The sequence below is a fragment of the Talpa occidentalis genome, unplaced genomic scaffold, assembly GCF_014898055.3.
Source record: "Talpa occidentalis isolate TD23 unplaced genomic scaffold, MPIMG_talOcc4v2.1 talOcc4.3, whole genome shotgun sequence".
NCBI classification, from domain to species: Eukaryota; Metazoa; Chordata; class Mammalia; order Eulipotyphla; family Talpidae; genus Talpa; species Talpa occidentalis.
This window is the reverse complement of record NW_023603184.1, coordinates 64,879,317-64,896,784: the sequence shown is the minus strand read 5'-3', so window position 1 is coordinate 64,896,784 and position 17,468 is coordinate 64,879,317. Positions and strand designations below refer to the sequence as shown.

Sequence of the window (17,468 nt, the reverse complement as noted above, 5' to 3'; positions counted from 1 at the left end):
CAAAACAGACCCATGGGGTCTGAACCCTGGCTCTACTACTTTTTTTTTTTTATTTATGCATACAAGACCTGGGGTACAGACCAGAGATGCGGGGGATGAGAGGATTCACCACAGAGTGGGGAACAGAACAGGCAGTGTCACATGGAGCAGGTAGCAATCTCCCATACCTCAGTTTCCTTATTTAAAAATGGGGAACATGTACAATGAAAATTTATGCATACAATCAGTACACAGGGCAGGACCTGTTCCCAGGAGCTTTCAAAATAGTGGAGGAAGTTTCACACACTAATATCTCAGACACCTTGAGCTGACAGTAGCGGGCGGTCAAGCAAAAAGATTATCCAGGCAGGCCATGGACAGATCTTGATTCCCAGATCAGGGTGCCCATATGCCCACTGACCATGTGGGAAGATAAGAGAAGGGAGAGGGGAGCCTCCTGGGTTTCTTTGCCTTGGGGGCAACGAGAAACCAGAGGGGAGCAAATTCCCTGAGGGTTTGTCAAAGGAGGAGTTTTCATCAGGGCACAGGATAAGGAAGATGGCTATGGGGTGGGGGGGGAAGAGGGCTTGCCTGGAGGTGTATTTCCTATAGAACTGACCTTTTCAGTGGTGTGCCTTCCTCTCCCCAGACAGCCCTGCTGTCTTTTCCTCTCAGATTGTCTGACTGCCCTTTAATGAACAGCTGCTAAATATCAGGCCTTTTCCTGGAGATTTTTCTCATAATTCTCACAACCACTTGAGGAGGGATATACTGCCGAGTTGTACCTGAGGAAACCAAGATTCAGTGAGGAGGTGGCATTTGAACCCAGGTGGGTGCAGCTCCAAAGGCTGTGGTATTCTTTCACCCTACAGTATCTCCAGAGGCCACATCCTAGCCCCTCTTCTTCCCAGGAGGACCTGATTCTGGCAGACTCCAGGTGGCTCTGTGACAGGGCAGGGAGAGGGGCAGCCCAGACCCCGCAAACCTGCCAGCTCTAAATAGGTTCTGCCATTCGCCACATCAACACCAAACATATGAGACTTTAATGGGAAGGAACTTTAATACAATTAGCAAACAATACAGGAAAGGCAAAGAACATAGTTTCTAAATCAAGCACCCAAAGTTACCTGTCCCCTCATGGGTAAAAGTCCACCCAAGCAGGATTGACCCAGAGCAAGGCCCCAAAGCCTGCCACAAGTCTAAAGCACCTTCCAGTGGGGACCCACAGAAAAGGATCAAAAACAACCAGACAAGTCTGGAAGGAAAAGAGCAAAATCAAAATCAAGACAAAAACCACCACTGTCACCTCCCCACAGGTCTCACCCACATCTGTGTCACCCAGTCCACGACCAAAAGGCAAGCGCAGTTTCTTTACACGTCTCTCGGCTACATGTGCCTCCTCCAGGTCTCCTTCTGGCTCCATCCTGCTTCCTTCCTCAGTCTCCTCTGCAGCTTCTTCTCTCCCTGCTCAGCTCCACCCTCCCTTGGGTGGGGCAGGAAACCTGGAACCTCCTCCTTTCCTGGGGACCACCCTGTTACAATCCCCCCTTTTAATTTTTATTCCACCATATCTATGGTGGCACAGATCTCAGGGTGTAGTCTTAGGAAACAGTCTTTTTTCAGGGTTACAATGTATGTAAGAGAAGCAGCAATTAGCAGCAGCGTTATCCATGAATGTCCAGTATGACAGTTTTTCATTACTGGAAAATAGTCTATAATCCAAGCCAAAAGAAAAAAAAAATCTGGAGGCATTAGCCAGAACAAGACAGCAAATACATCAAAATAGCAGAAAAAAATCTTCAAATTTGTTGAACTTATGTAAAAAAAAAAACCTCGATCCCAAATTGTTTTAACAGCATAGCAAAAATTTGCAAACTAAATCTATCTTTAAACTATATTGCCTATTTTTGCATACAATTACAGGAAAGAATAACTAAACAGAAATTTTAGCTGGCTTTGTTGGAACACTCCATAGAGGATCAGAGCAAACTCTAGACATCCGGTCCACATAGGCTTCAAGAACAAAGTTGGTTTCACCAGACTACACCTGGGCTTCCTCTTCTCAAGGGTACCAGTGCTTTTTCATTTTCTGGGTTGTCCAGTCTTGCCCATGGAGGCAGCTTCCTCACCTTCTTTGGAGGTCTCTGAAACCCTACGAACAAAGCAGCAAGTTCTCTTCTTATTAGTTCAGCTCTATTTCAACTTCCTAGAAGAACTCCACTCAAAGCCACACAATGAAACTCATCTCCAATTGTTTATGTTTTAAGCAGACAAAATCCCTATGCAAGTTATGCAAAGATAGTCATGAGTAGTAAAAATTACTACCACTATTTTCATGGTGTGTTGGTATCAAGGGGTAAGAAAACGCAAACACAAATTAGCTCAGCTAAAAAAAGAAAATAAAATAATTTACATTGCTGCAGGTCCTGTTTGCTAATTTACATTTATGGTAGCCAAAGAAAACTTTGTTGAATCAGAACAAAATGCAAAAAAATTTCCAGTGTTATGTCAAAACTTAGTAAAAATCAGGGGTATGTCCAACAGTCTATTCAATTCTTTGTAGTAAAAATTTTTTAACCCATCAAAAGTTACATCGGGGCTTCCCTGGTGGCACAGGGGGTTGAGCACCACACTGTGAAGCAGTCACAGCCTCTGCAGCACAGATTTGATCCCCGACCCGGCGGGAGAGCAGCCCGCATGGCACAGCAGACCTCTCCAGTCTTGCCCGCTGCTTCCCCCAGCAGTGTGTTTCAGTCTGCCTGTTCTGTTTCCCATTCTGTCTCTGATGAATCCTCTCACCCCCCGCATCTCTGGCCTGTACCCCGGCTCTTGTATGCATAAATAAATAAATCTTTAGAAAAAAAATTTCATCAATAGGAATCTGTTGAGGCCTTTCCCCCTATTTTTTTACAGAAACAATTTGTGTAGATAATTAAAGTATACAATATTACCAGGCGACAATCACCACTGACAATTTACATACATATCAGGTACTGTGAGGTTTTATACACTTTTCAGAAAACCAATGTTAACATTTCTGTACAAGTCAAAGTTGTACCATTTTCCCAAGTGACAATTCTCCAAGAATCCATCAAGGCTACCAGCAATTACCTATTACTGCTTAAGGCTACTCTTTCCTTAACACCCAGGCATACATTTGCTAATTTAAACACCACTGCTCCACAGTTGGCAAAACCCCTCAGGCAGAGGGTCAGGAAGCAGTGGAAGACAAAGCAACATATCACTGAAGAATCATTATTGCCTTTAGAAATGCTGATGAGACAGCAGAGATCACAAAAAGTAAAAAAAAGGTCCAAAGTCCTAGCAACAAGAACCTGAGTTTTATGAGAGCCCACCAAGTGGCCTCAGATGCCATCTTTCACCACATGGTCCTACCTACTGCCTAATCTTTTGAGTGAAACTGCTGCACAGAACAATTTCCACAAAATCAAATCACTTAGCAAGTCACTACAAACAAATTACACACAGACACACAGAATCTTCACAAAGCCCAAGCCAGTTTTTCAACAGCAAATTTACATATGAAACAAACATACTAGAGAAACCGCAAATCATATTTGGGTTTATGGTAGCCAGTGCCATAGGGAAGCCCAATTTCCCCACAGGGCTGACTAACCATGGATGGCTCTGTCCTAAATCACGTTGGGCGCCAAATCTGTGACAGGGCAGGGAGAGGGGCACCTGCCTGCTCTAAATGGGTTCTGCCATCCGCCACATCAATACAAAACATATGAGACTTTAATGGGAAGGAACTGTAATACAATTAGGAAACAATACAGGAAAGGCAAAGAATCTAGTTTCTAAATCAAGCACCCAAAGTTATCCATCCCCTTGTGGGTAAAAGTCCACCCACGCAGGATGGGCCAGAGCAAGGCCCCAAAGCCTGCCACAGGTCTAAAGCATCTTCCAGTGGGGACCCACAGAAAAGGATCAAAAACAACAGATAAATCTGGAAGGAAAGGAGCAAAATCAAAATCAAGACAAAAGCTGCCATTGTCACCTCCCCACAGGTCTCTCACCCACATCTGTGTCACCCAGCCCATGACCAAAAGGCAAGTGTAGTTTCTTCACATGTCTCTCTGCTCCATATGCCTCCTCCAGGTCTCCTTCTGGCTCTATCCTGCTTCCTTCCTTCCTCAGACTCTTCTGCAGCTTCTTCTCTCCCTGCTCAGCTCCACCCTCCGTTGGGTGGGGTAGGAAACCTGGAAACTCCTCCTTTCCTGGGGACCACCCTGTTACAGCTCCAGGACTCATAAGGAGGTCTTGGGCCTTTACCTCTATCTTTTCCTGCAGGGACCTGGCAATTGTCTGAAGATGACTCCAGTCTGGCTGCCTACTATGTGCACATCAAGGAAATTAATCAGAACACCAAACAGAACCAGACTCTGAAAGACTTAACCAGACATTCCCAGGCCTGCTCCCAGTCTCCACAAACCCTTGAAGCTGGCATCCCTGTGAGTCTAGGGCTGGCTGGGCCTCTTTCCTAGAGGAGGAATGTTTGGGAGAAAGGCCCCTTCAGTCACCCTGCAGAGAGCTGGCCCCAGTCTTTGGCACTAAGGGTGTCCCCAAAAGTGTGACAGCTTTGCCTGGAGGTGCCCTCCACCCAGTGAGGCAGAGAGGCAGAAGCATGGAAAGATCTGGGGGCCAGGCAGCCTGGTTTGAATACCAGATTTGCCATTTTCTTATTGCATGATGCCAAGTCAGTCACTCTGCTCATGCAAAGAACTGGGCGGGAAAAACACAAGACTATGGTGATGGTACACAGGTGACTTGGTTGTGGAAATTCTATGGGGACTACACCCGAGAAGAGAAATCAAACATTGTATAAAAATGAACAATGATATATATATCATGTATAAAAATGAACAATGATATAATATATATTATGTACAAAATATATTATATAATATGTGATATATATTATATCATTGTTCATTTTTATACATGATTGTGTGTGTATGTGTGTGTGTGTGTGTGTATGTGTATATATATAAATGTAAAAAAAAAAAGAATTGGGCCCAACAACCTGAGTAGGTCTGGGGGAGCTTAAAGAGTGATCAAAATGTAGCAGTTTGCCTCTAGGTAAGACTACAGCAAACCTCACTTCTCTTCCCTCGCCCCTCCTTGGAGGCAAGACCCAGGACTGAGCGCAGAGCAAACAGAAACACACCCCAGGCCCAGAGGGAGTGCTTATCAGGGCCACTGAACTCAGTGTGTTTGCAGATGACCCAGAGGCCAGTGACCCCCGCCTAAGCTTGGCCAATTGTCGTCCTTCTGCCCTTGAGCAGCCTCAGCCCACCCTCTCTCCACCCCCCTGCTCCACCCACCTGGCCTGGGGGCTCCCTGGCAGAAGGAGCAGCTCTGGAGGATGGCAGCTGTGTCCCTGGAGAATGGGGCCCTGGACAGGAAGGACAGTACCTCACACTGGAGAGCTGGTGAGACAGGCATGACTGGGTGGGGGGGGGAAGCAGGGACTGGCACCCGTGCGCATCCTGTCCCATTCCCCCAGGACCCCTAGGTAGCGGGTTTTCCTTCTTCAGTATAACTCCTGGCAGAAAGTCGAGAAGTTATTCTTCTCCCAGCCCCTCTGCCTTTTCTCAAAAATTCAGCAGGGGATATCCACGACCCTGCTCTTGCCATGAAAACATGAAGGCCGTCATGAAGAAAGAGATTTTCCTCTTTGTGTGCTGTAGCACACATTTCCTGCTTATTTTGCTTCCACAAATTGATTTTTTCTAAAGCAAATTAGGACAGCTCTGCCAGAAAGCTTAACAATGAGGCTAACAGTAAACTAGACACAAAAAAATCATGGACTAGAGAAAAATATAATAGAACTTAAATATATTTAATAAGCATAATATAGCCATGAACATGGATCTGAGTTTCCTGGTCACCAGGGTAAAAAGAGAAATAAGATCAGTTGTTGGAAAGAAGCAAGCATATATAAGAATATTTTGTGTTCAGAGCTTTGTGTGACAGACATTGAGTGTTGTGAAAGACAGTCATTTATTCCATTTTTATAGAAATTCAGAAGCAGATGAAGTGAGGCTGTTGGCTCACAAGACTTACGAGAAAGCAAAGGGTACAATATTCAAGTGCGATCCAGTGAAGACAATGTGACTCAGTATGGATTTCTGACTATCTTCCTTGCCCAGGTGTTCAAGGACTTGTTGGTGTCCTCCTTGGTACTGTAGACCAGCATTTCTCAAACATTAATGTGTAGGCAGTCTCCAGCGGGTTTTGTTAAAATGTGGTTCTTCTATAGGCAGTCTGGGGTGGGCCTGATAGTGCATTTCCACAAATCGCCCAGTGGGCACGTGCACCCCATTTGGGGCAAGGGGCCAATGCCCAGACTTCTCTGGTTGCCATCTGCCCCAGATGAAGGCAGTGTACTGCAACCACAGAACAGGACCTGGATCCTGCGGCTGGATCCACGGAATGCTCCCCAGAGGCTCTGGGCCAGCTTCCTACACTCCTTCCGGTTCTCCTCCCCCACCGCCCATGGTCTTGTCACAAGTTGAGACATGTGCTCTTACACAAAGATGTATTAAGTAGCTACTACGTGCCAGGCAGCTCCCTTAAGGAATAAGTTGCTTCTGTCACCCCAACCCTCCGTTCTTTATCCACCTCTGTCCTTCAGCACCTGCTTTAGAACCTTCTCCCTGTGCCAGGCACAGGGAGATCCACAGTATCCCCTGTGGATACAAAGCTTCTCATTCCACTGAGCTCAGAGAGCTTTTCCTCTTGAGGAGTTCATGTTTCAGCAGAAGGCTGAAAAAGCCAGGTTTTGGGGTGCAGGCAGATTTGGTACAGGGGTGAGACTCCCAATGCCCTGCAAGTTACACCTTATAATATTATGCAATATTGACTTGAAATTATGTGCCATGTGAGAACAGCCTGTAGTCCCAGGCCAAACACACTTTAGCCAGCTCACCTCTGCATTTGGTGTGTCTCCCTCACAGTCCTTCCTATTATGCCTGACTCAACTCTGGGAGTTTCTGACAAGGCTTTCCCACTGGGTCATCATGTTGGTAAGGCAACCACTGCATATGTCGAAATCATTCTCAGGATCCTCCATCATGAATGAAGCCTTGTTTCCCTCCACACATGGGGGAGCAGCTCCTTGAACCCAGAGGGCAAGTGGATTCTCACAGTCTGGGCTCTGTGTGTGTGTGTGTGTGGTGGGCAAGGTGGGGGTGCGGAGGGGAGGAGCAGCCCCTTCCCTGGGACCACAGTCCAGCCAGGACTAGTTCCAGGTCACTGGCCCCGGGCCAGGGCTGTCAGAGTGCATTGGGCACACTGCTGCTCATGCCCATCTCGTTTTAATAGTCAATTAGAGCCTTCATTTTGTGAAATGGATGTGTTCCATCCCAGTCTATCAATGTAGGGACAAGCCAAGAGGTTGAGAGCAAGCTATGTCCCTCTCCTCTGGCCCAAGTGGAAAATGAATCTAGATTTTTCTCCTGAACACTCTTGTCCGCTTAACCCTGTCTTCGGGAAAAAGGCAGTCTCAGGAGGCTGACACCCAGAGGCTCTGCAGAGAGCAGGCAGTGTATGCACTGGGCATCATGCTCGCTCTGGGCCAGACAAGAGCGGAGACAGAGTAGGTGGGAGCATGGAGGAAGCCTCCCCGAGATGCAGAGATGCTGCAGGAGGTGAAGAGGATGAGAATGGGGCTGATTCATTCATTCAGCAGCCATGCCAGGCAGCACTCGGCAGTGGGAATACAGAGGTGATTGAGACAGAGGAAACTCCGACCCCGCAGGAGCTCACATTTCTTTCTGTGGGAGCTGATAGTAAATAATCAAACAAACAGAAAATGTATGTTTTGGAGCATGTTGAGAGATAAGGCCATGTAAAAAATATATATTAACAAAATAAGGTACACGGATGACAAGGGGGAACGATCAAGTTGAGTCTGGAGATGGTATTTAAGCAAGGATCTGAAGGGAGGGAGGGAAGGCCGTGGGGACATGGGCCTCCGGACAGAGGGAGCGACAAGGGCCATGAGCTGCCCGAGGATACTAACGATACTAACGTATTCGAGGAAAGGGCTGGGCATGAGCGGAGAGAAGGACAGGAGAGGAGTGGGGCCATGTGGGATACTGGGAGGACTCTGTTTTGACTCTGAGCAATCTGGAGCCAGGAAGGCTTCTAGTGGTGGAGTGACATGAGCTGCAGAATGTCTTAAAAGGATGGCTCTGACTGTTCTGCCCTTGGTCTGACCAGAGACATGAATCTGAATAATTTCGCTTCCTTCTGCATCCTTCTGCCCCACCCTGCTCCAACACAACACAATGAAATTATTCAACCAAAGCCCCCATGCACTACCCTCCCTCCTGGATCAGAGATTGGGCCCTAAAGGTATCAGGAAACACTTGTTCAGCTCACACCCACACCAGATCCTGTGCCTGTGGGGCAAGCTTACATCCCAGTCCAGAGGGAAACAAAGCCAAACATCAAAAGCCAAGGCTGTGAGTGATGCTCTGTCCATCAAGATGCTGGTGCCTCACCAGGGCCTTTACCTGCCTGCTTCCCGGTGCCTTTCAGGCCTTCGATGTCCTCTCAGAGTTCATGTTCCCCTTAGGACACTCCTCTGTAGACTCCTGCCAGTCAGCTATCAAAGCTCTCTCCCTCCAACTCATGGGGAGCCCCACAACCAGGCCCACCAGGTCTCCCTGGAAGGATGATGGAAGGATCCAAGGTCCCCTTCAAAATGTTCCTCCGTTTCCTAAGTTGCTCTCCGTGTGCCACCCTCTGGAGCGATCCCCTCAGAGATCCCCATGGACCAGAGCAGATATTTAAAGAGCACCTATGTGCGCAGGGTAACTTGCAGGGGCTAGGAACACTGTCTCTCCAGTGCTTATAACTCACTGCAGAGGCAAGCTGAAACCCAGGTCAGGGGCCAGACATTGAGCCCTTGTGTCCTTAGCATGCAAACGGCTGGCATTTACTCTTGGGCTCTCCAAGTTCTGAATGCAGAAGATCCTTTGAGAACTGCACAACAGTTCAGAGGGTTTTGTCTTGGAGCAGGGTGGGGCAGAAGGAAGAGAGAGGACCTGGCCCTCTGGAACTGGCAGGGCAGTGTTGGAGAAGGAGGATATTTTCAGCAGGAGGAAACCTAAGGAAGTGCTCAAGGGGTAGTCTCAGTGTGTGAGGGCAAAGGAGGGACCCTTCACAGCAGCATTCCCAAGCAGTGTTTGCCTTTCACCCTTTCTGTACTGTTGGCATCCTGCTGAGGGACTGCGCCCCAGAGCCCCAGCCTCCTGCCTCATGCCTCTCAATTCAGATAACTTGCCTGACTGAGGCTTATCTCCCCCAGCACAAGCCAACTCTCTCACTGGGGCTGGTAGAACACGCCCCCTCCCCCTCCCAATATTCTAGAAAGAGTCTGAGGGATCAGGTAACTCCCAGTCAGCATCCCAGGAGATGAGTAATATTGGCCAGGCTCAGCCATCAGAGTCCCTGTAAATCTGGGGAAGAGCTGTCAGCTGCACTCTGATGTGGAGTCTTGGGTGAATGCACAGACCTCTACAGAGGTACCCAAGAGACAGTGTCTCCTTGTGCCCACTTCACTGCTGTGCTGGCTGCCATGGTGGGAGGGAAGGTCAGCATCAAAGCTGCAGGAGACATTTTGGAGTCCAGGAAGTTTAGCCCAGGAGGGTCCCAGACCAACAGCAGCTCCTGGAAGCCCGAGGGCCTTGACCTACTGGGAAGGGTCTCTCCTAAGGGTGGATCAGGGCATGGACTGCGGGACTACAAGACCTGGGTACCGCCTCGTTGAAGAGGGGCGTTTCCTGCCAGCTTCCACCGCACGACAGAAAGGTGTTGATCCCGCTGCACAGGCAGCGATAATCCCCAGGTTGTAAGATGGCTGTGGAGTTGATGTCGCTCAGTGTGAGGCAGCAGGATCAGAAGTCACTCTGACCTGCAAGCCCTTCTCATTGCTGGTTAGGAGGAGTTCCCTGAGTTCTGCACACTTTGCCAGGGGGTTGTGCGGCCGCCATCAGAAAGCTGCGCTGGGGAGCGGGGCGTGCAGCTGGCTCCGAACTTCAGATCCCGGGTGGAGGGTCGCGGGTCACCCCCGCGCTGCGCATCCAGGCGGGGACCCAGGACCCTGCGGCCCCCAGATTGCGCCCTGGAGGAGGTGGCAGAGCCGGATAAGCGGCGGCGGGCTGGCTGGCGGCCACCTCCCCGGCAGGTCAGCCCCGCGGCCGGGCGGGGCCCAGGGGGAGGAGGAGCCTCGGGGCGGAGCCTCCGACTCCGCCGCGGACCTTCGGCCGCAGCTGCTGCTCGGAGCCGAGGGCTGGAGAGGTGAGTGACCCCTGCTTCGGGTCGCCGCGGGGTGGCGGGCCGTGCCCAGCCCCCGACTCCCCGCCTGGGAAGCCGCCTGGGCGCACCTGGCGCCCTCGCCGCGCGGAGGCCGGGAGCCGCCACGTTTCTGCGGGTGACCCCGGTAGCGGGGAGCGAGCCACGTGCGCCCCGCTGCAGTGAACCCCGGGCCTAGACCCCGGCGGGTGCTCGCTCCTTCCTGCCCCGGGGACGCAAGCCGCGTGCGCCGCGCCGGGTGGGCAGGGCCGGGTGCGCCCGGTGCCCCGGGCGGGACTTGGGGAGTCGGCGTCCCGACCCAGGTGCAGCCTTGCGCGCTCCGCCCAGCGGAGCCCACGGAGCCCACGAGTCCCACCGCCCAGCAGCTGTGACCCCGCGACTTCGGGGTGGCCAGGAGGTGGGCGGGATCTTCTCCCCACGCGTCACAGACCGCCCAGGGTAGGCGGCTGGGGCGGGGGCTCCCGACCTTGGTGAGGAGGAAACTGGGCTGGTCGGTGCCCGCAGAGTTCTTGCCTGGCAAATACACCTCTTCTGCTCATTTCCCTGAAATTAGGGGGCAGGCTGCCCAGAGAGGTGTGGTTGGAATTTTGGTTACTTTGGGTAAAGAGGAGGGTATGATGAGCTAATGTGTCATTGAGGGGCCGGGAGGTGGGATTTGCAGAGAAGATTCGGCCTGGTCCTGTTGGCATCGTGGCAGAGGGCACTAAGAGGCCTCCCGTGTGCCCAGGGCTCCCGAGGGAAGTATTTCTTTCCTCCCAATGCAGTGATGATATAACTAACAGCAGACATTTATTGTGCATCTATCTATTCCAGGCAGCTTGTTTTGCACACAGTATCTTGGCCAATCCTCAGAACAAGAAGGCACTGTTGTTTATCTTGTTAAAGATGGGGAAACTGAGTCTCGGAAAGCATGCTTTTGCAAGGATGCGCATAGCAAGTTGCAAAAGCAAGATTCATACCGAGGGTTAGCTGACTTGGGAGCCCAGAGGAGCTTGTGAGTGAGGGCGACAGTGACAGGCCATGTTCTCAGGATCCTGGCAAACTAAAGAGAGTGATGCTGAGAGCCAGAATGTCCAAGACCAAAGAGTCTCACCTGGGTGTGCCACTGTTTGTTAGAAGTACAGATGCCCAGGGCCCACCCATAGCTGACAGAATCCAAGTACAAAGTAAATGCTGCTGACCCAGCTAGCAGCACCTGGAAAGCTGAGACTGTCTTACTCCACTCCATGCCCACGTCTATGCCCTGTGACAGTGAGGCCAGCCTGGAGCACCTGCTTAATCAATGTCTGATGGATGAAAGGACTTAGTGGGGTAGGAGTGTCACTGGGCAGAGGATGGGATTGGAGGTTTGGAACCATTGACAGGTGACCTCAACCAGGCAGCCTGGAAGGAAGGCCTGCAGTTACCGTGGGGTGACACTCCTCTGAGAGCCAGCAGGGAGTTTAGGGCAGACCACCTGTTCGCTAAGGGGTTAACAACCGGTCCCAAGTCCGCTGAGCTCTTCAAGACTTGGTCTACTCATACCAAAACCACAGGTGTGCCCTCTCCAGCCTAGAAATGCCCAACATGTAAATTCCTCCCCGCAAGTGTTTCCCATCCTTTCTCCATGGCCTTTCCTTCCTAGGTCTTGTCAGGGACTGGAATATGGGGCAGAGCTTCAGATAGTTAGAAAGTGAAAGCGAATGACTAAAGTCCAAAGCTGCACACCTGCCCAGCCAGAGGAAAGCAGCCAAAGCTGATTATTGTAGGGGAGAGCAACTGGCTTTGGAGTCAGACTCAAGTAGGAATCTCAGCTTTTTATCAGGTGACCATGTCCAAGTCTTCAGCTCTCTGTACCTGCTTCTTCATCTATAAAACCTTGCTAAGGGCTTGGCATAGACTATCCTTATAAAACAGGGACAGTGACGTCTCTCTAGAGGATTAAATATGTGAAGTGCTGAGTCCTAGGGGTGCAATAAATACCAGATCCCTCCCCCATCCTTGGGTTTGTGAATTAATCAGTAGGTGACTTTCCAAGCTTATTCCTCTTATAGTGTAAACCCTTTAGTTCACTAGAGAAGGAAGGCCCAGAGAGTGGGAGAGCTGATCTTGGGCCCAGACCTCAAGGCTTCCTGCTCATTATGCTGGCCCATGCCTCCCAGCCTGGAAGGACAAGTTGATGCTTCCAAGATCATTCCCTATCCAGCCTGCAGAGGAAATCTTGTGGGCTGGGGGTGGTTTTCAGGAAATTTGGGGCAGGGAGGGAAGCAGGGCGTGCAGTGATGTCCTGTCTCCCTCTGCCTCAGCTGAGCCTGGATTCACCCTTTCCTCCCCTCCCCATCATGCATAATGATCAGGTTCCCCTGGCCCGACCTCAGTAAGTTAGGTACTCCATGAAATTGCTTTCTAGCATCTGGACAAGGAACACACCTCTTGGTTTAAAACAAGGAAATTTGCCAGTTTAAGCAGTTATTGAAATCTAAGGCCAAGCTGGCTCCTTTCCTCCCTCCTGGGGATTGGAGGGTATGTGCCTCTTTTTCTGCTCCTGTCTTACCCTCAACACCACCATCTTAATCAGGAGGGTGTGGAGATTGCAGAATTTGCAGAGGGGAAGGCAAGGCATGGGGACAGGGCACTCCAGGTGGTTTTAAAAAGTTCAGCTTCAGAAATGCCACACCCTTGTGTCTGCCTCCTGCAACTGGGCCCAGCTACCTGCTTATAACACACCTGATCTCTTATAATACACCTCTGCAGGTCAGCCCCTACATGCCATGGGCATCAGTTTCCTTCCATCTGAAATAATAATTCTGTCATCACTGAACATCCCATGTACCAGACCCTAGGCCAAGCATGTAATATGTGTGAGCACACTTGAACCCCTGACTCCCTGAAGTTAATAATGTTATTTCTCAACCATGTAGCTTTCCCAAGAAAGCTTGAGGCTCCTAACCTCTAACTATATCAGCTTGTCCAAATCTGCCTTATCATTTATTCATTCAACATTTACTGAGCACTAACTTGGCGCCAGGCACTCTAGACCTCGCTGGGGCCCCATTTCTGGCAGGATGAGTGTTGGTTGTCATTTATCACCCCACAAAAACCCATACCCTCTGCTTATTTCTAAATAAAAGTGAAGCAGGTTGGCATGGTTGAGGCCCAGGTCCTACAGTTAATGGGAGCTAAGATGCAAAGCCAGAGATGTCTCTACACTGTGCTTGCTGGTCAGTCATAAACTCCTGCATTGTCACTTCAGTGTAAGGTGGAATGTTTCCCTCCTCCTCAGGTGTCAACATCGTTGCTGGAGCATTACCTGATCCTCACCTCTTCCCCATCAGCCTGTCTTCATAAATCACCACATTCACTAGCAGAACATGCTAGCAGAACGGGTGAGCCCTGACTGTCCCATAGTCAGGCAGTAACTTTGTCCCAGCCCCTGCTTCTGCTAAATGAGAGCCAGATGGGATCTCAGCAAACACCAGGTTTTTAAGCCTTCTGGAGCTATCAGATTAGGAGATGAAACTGTAAAAAATACAGATCCAAGATGACAAAATCAATTACAGGTCAATGGAAAGGAATTTGGGGATTGGCAAATGGGCCCACTAAGCTCTCCATGACGGAGTAGGCCGCCTCCACGCCGTGTTCACACACATTCACGTTCCTGTGCAGACAGCAGTTTCCTAGAGCCATGCTGGCATCTGTGATGGAGTGACTCCTCCTATTACTGAAGCTTCTGAGGCTTGTGGTATGGCTGTCAGGCTGTGGGGAGGGTGAGCTTATGATTTTACTGCTGGGCACAGGAAGGTGAGGGTCTCTCTGAAGGTGAATCACTCAGCATGCACATCAGAGTCGCCAGAGTCGAGGTGGCTGCAGAAATGAGAGGCCCCAGGAGCTGGAAGGGAAGGAAGCATGCCAGTGCTCGGCCAGGCAACCAGGATGGTAATGGCAGACTGGGAGCTTCTGTCTGGAAAAGTTCAACCCACTGGTATTCCTGGACTGAGGGCTGGATGGAGTTGGAGAACTGACAGTGTTCTGCTATCAGCGCTGGTGTGGCTGCCTTTGGTCCTCCTGTAACCTTTGCTACGACTTGGCTTGAATATTTGATCTAGCCTGGCTGTGTGTGGTGTGGAATAGGGGGTTCCTGGCACTTGGGGATTGCTCAGGGCACAGCTAAGGACTCAGTGAGAACACCAGGATGAGAGGTCACAGCTGACCTGGATCTGGCTAAGTACCCAGGGGTGCTCTTGCAGCTCCTGTCTGCGCACACTAGGAGGGCTTGCTTTTGGGAGGAAGTGGTTTGCTGGCAGTGTAGCTTCTCCAAGAGGATCCAGACCACCAGGGAGAACAGGCTGAATCTGGGGATCTGGGTCTGGTGTTGCTCAGAAATCTGTGGACTGAACTCCAGGTGACTTGGTGTTCACTAACTTTTGAGATCACAGCCTACACCGTGATGGCCCCACAAACCTCCACTGGCCTCTCAGCAAGCAGAGTGCGTTGTGCGTGTTCTGTGGATACACAGAAGTAGAGAGCAAGACGCAGGTTGCTGCCCTCAGGGAGCATACCACCTAATTGGGAAGTTTACCAGCCATAAAGTTACCAGGCAAAGGGGGGAGAAAGGTCCAGGGTGGTACGCAACAGGTGCCCACAGCAGAGCCCAGGAAAAGTGTACAAGAGCAGTTCTGAGATGCGGGTTTGGGGATTTTTCACATTCACTGATTTACATAATCGTCAGAGCAGAGAAGGAAAGTAACCAGCCTTCGGGCACACAGCTGGGTCATGGCAGCACCGATATTCACACCCAGACCTGTCTAATACAGCGGCCTCCTGGATTCAGAGCAGGGAGAGATGGATAGTTGTAGGCAGTGGGCAGCTGGGAGGCACCTTATGTGCCCAAGGGCTCAGACCAGATCTTTGGGGAGGGGGATTTGAAGCCAGGAGAATATCAAGACTTAAGGTGGAAGTAAGAGCGAGGCACCAGGGCCAGAAAGAGGGGTTTTAGAAGGTAAGAAGGTAAGCCAAGTAAGAGAAAGTCAGTCTGCGTCCCGGGCTGTGGTGGCCTCTGGGGGCGCTCCGAGACTTGGGGCCGCAGCAGTTAGGGAACCCGAGCAGCCTGGTTCTGGTTGCTGGTGATGATAGAGTAAGCCTGCCCAGAACCAGTGGTGTGTGTTCTCGTTGCTAAGTGCCCGGGCCTGCTCAGAGCAATCATTTTCCAAGATCATCAGTTTTCAAAGAAGTTGAAAACAGTCCAATATGCTTGTCCTAAGAATGGACTTAGCATAATCTCTCACTATACAAAAACCTCCAGACCTCCCGCTCCCCCTGGGCTGCTAGTGTGCTCTCCAGGGCAAACAGGAAAGCTACTGGAGCGGGCACACATGTGTGTGTGTCTTGGCTTTGCCCCGTGACAGTGCTGTCTCCCTCTGCCTGTCTTTCTCCCCACCGTGGGCACTGACTAGTAAGTAATGACGGCCATGAAGGCTTTGTTGGCACAAAAATGCTAAGAGAATTATCACTAAGCCAATGACGGCCACGGTGATTGCAATAAATTACCCCACAGCAGTTGATAAATTGCTACTTTCTGCAGCTATTATGGTTGGTTTTATATCCTGAAGAGTAAACACCTCTCTCTCTCACACTCACACACAGACACACACACCCCCGTGGTGAGGCAGTCTACCTTACATTGGATGGCATTTATTCATTTTATGCATCCTGGGTTCTGCTGGCTGTCCTGCCTCAGTTCCTGTAGCAAAGAGACTTGAGTCTGAGCCACTAATTATCACCAGTGAGGTTTCCTCCCCAAACGGAAGTATCAGGCCAGAGATGCTCTCTTACAGCACACTCTGTAACCAAGCCTCAGGCCCACTCCCGCCCAGTCCCTGAGGCCAGGAGCTGGAGTGCAGGTTGAGGGGGCGGCAGCTGAGCTGTCTGGGCCTCTGCAGACTCCTCATAGTCTGAGGGTAGTCCGAGTCCTGGCTTCAGAACCAAAGTCAGGCTGCCTACAAGTCGGAGGGGACCGGGGCCAGAGGATGGCCCAGATCACGGTGGGTTGTCGGGGGAATCCTGCTCCAGCCGATGGAGATGGCCGGATGTGCCAGCATGGGGTCGGTGAGTCTGGGTAAGGCATGACCCAAGGTGGCATGGGTAACCCGCTGGCCCTCCCCATAGCCCCAGCCTGCTTAAGGAGTCCAGCCTGCGGTGGGGGTACTTCTGAAGAAGGAGAGGGCCACCACCTTGGTTCATACGCCTGTTTGGGGGGAACCTGCAGCAGAGTCCAGGAAAATGAAGTTCTTGCTAGAACAAAATAGGGACTATTATTTGCACATTAAATTGGAGCCTTTTTTAGTATAAAAGCTTCAAGAATTTGTCGCACACTAGTGCCTTTAGTTAGTTAGAACAATGGTTTTGTGAGCTCTGGTGTGTTTCAAAAAACAACAGATGTTAATGTTTATGATGCATTTCTGTGGAAGGCTGGCCCATGGGGAATTGTAAAGGCAAGTCAATTTTACTTATTGGTAACCATTTCTGAGTTGTTTTATCACAGAACTGCGGCTGTTAAGTTCATCGAACTGGATTTTTCTAGAATCATTAGAAAATCTAGATGTTTGTAAAAGCCCTGTAAATTATTCATCCACTTCTATTTTGCAAAGTGCTGTGGTGCTAAGCTTCTCTTTTCTGTCACATCAAATTTGCAAGTATGTGTGTTTGTGTGTGGATTGGCCTGTGTGTGTGTTTTTGTTGCATCCGATTTATTGTATTCGCTTTTGTATGAACTTCTCAGCCTTCCTTTTAAAAATATAATGATTTTTTTTTATGATGTCTAAATAATGATTCCAGGCAATCTTACAAGAAATACAACAGTAAAATGTTTGTAAGAGTCCTTCAGAAAGGGAAAATGCCCACAGAGAAAATAGAAAGGCACCAATGAAGATGTGTGTGGCTCTAGCCCTGCTTTTAAACTCTGATTTGAGACTGGCATCCTCGATCCTGTCTCCTGTCAGGTCAGTGTACGGTTAGGGTAGGAAATGGGACTCAGCTGCAGCTTCCTTTTTGCCTCCTGGACCCCCAACAGGGAAGCCTAAGGTCCATGCTGCCAAGGCTAAGAAGCTAGAATAGAGGGCAGCCTCCCATTTGCAACAACAGCTTGAGAATGAGTGGCTGGA

General features: G+C 50.1%; 1 protein-coding gene across 2 annotated transcripts in view; it reads left to right on the top strand.

Annotated features, from left to right (window-relative positions):
* Nucleotides 1–5,406: 5,406 nt before the first annotated feature.
* STEAP3 (STEAP3 metalloreductase) overlaps nt 5,407–17,468 on the top strand; it is a 48,335-nt gene continuing 36,273 nt past the window's right edge. The window contains exon 1 of one of the 2 annotated variants that reach the window (XM_054699637.1): nt 5,407–5,435. The gene's annotated coding sequence lies outside the window, so the exon portion shown is untranslated. Of the gene's footprint in view, nt 5,436–10,278; nt 10,315–17,468 lie in introns of those variants that run through there. The other variant, XM_037523246.2, reaches the window with a different exon arrangement.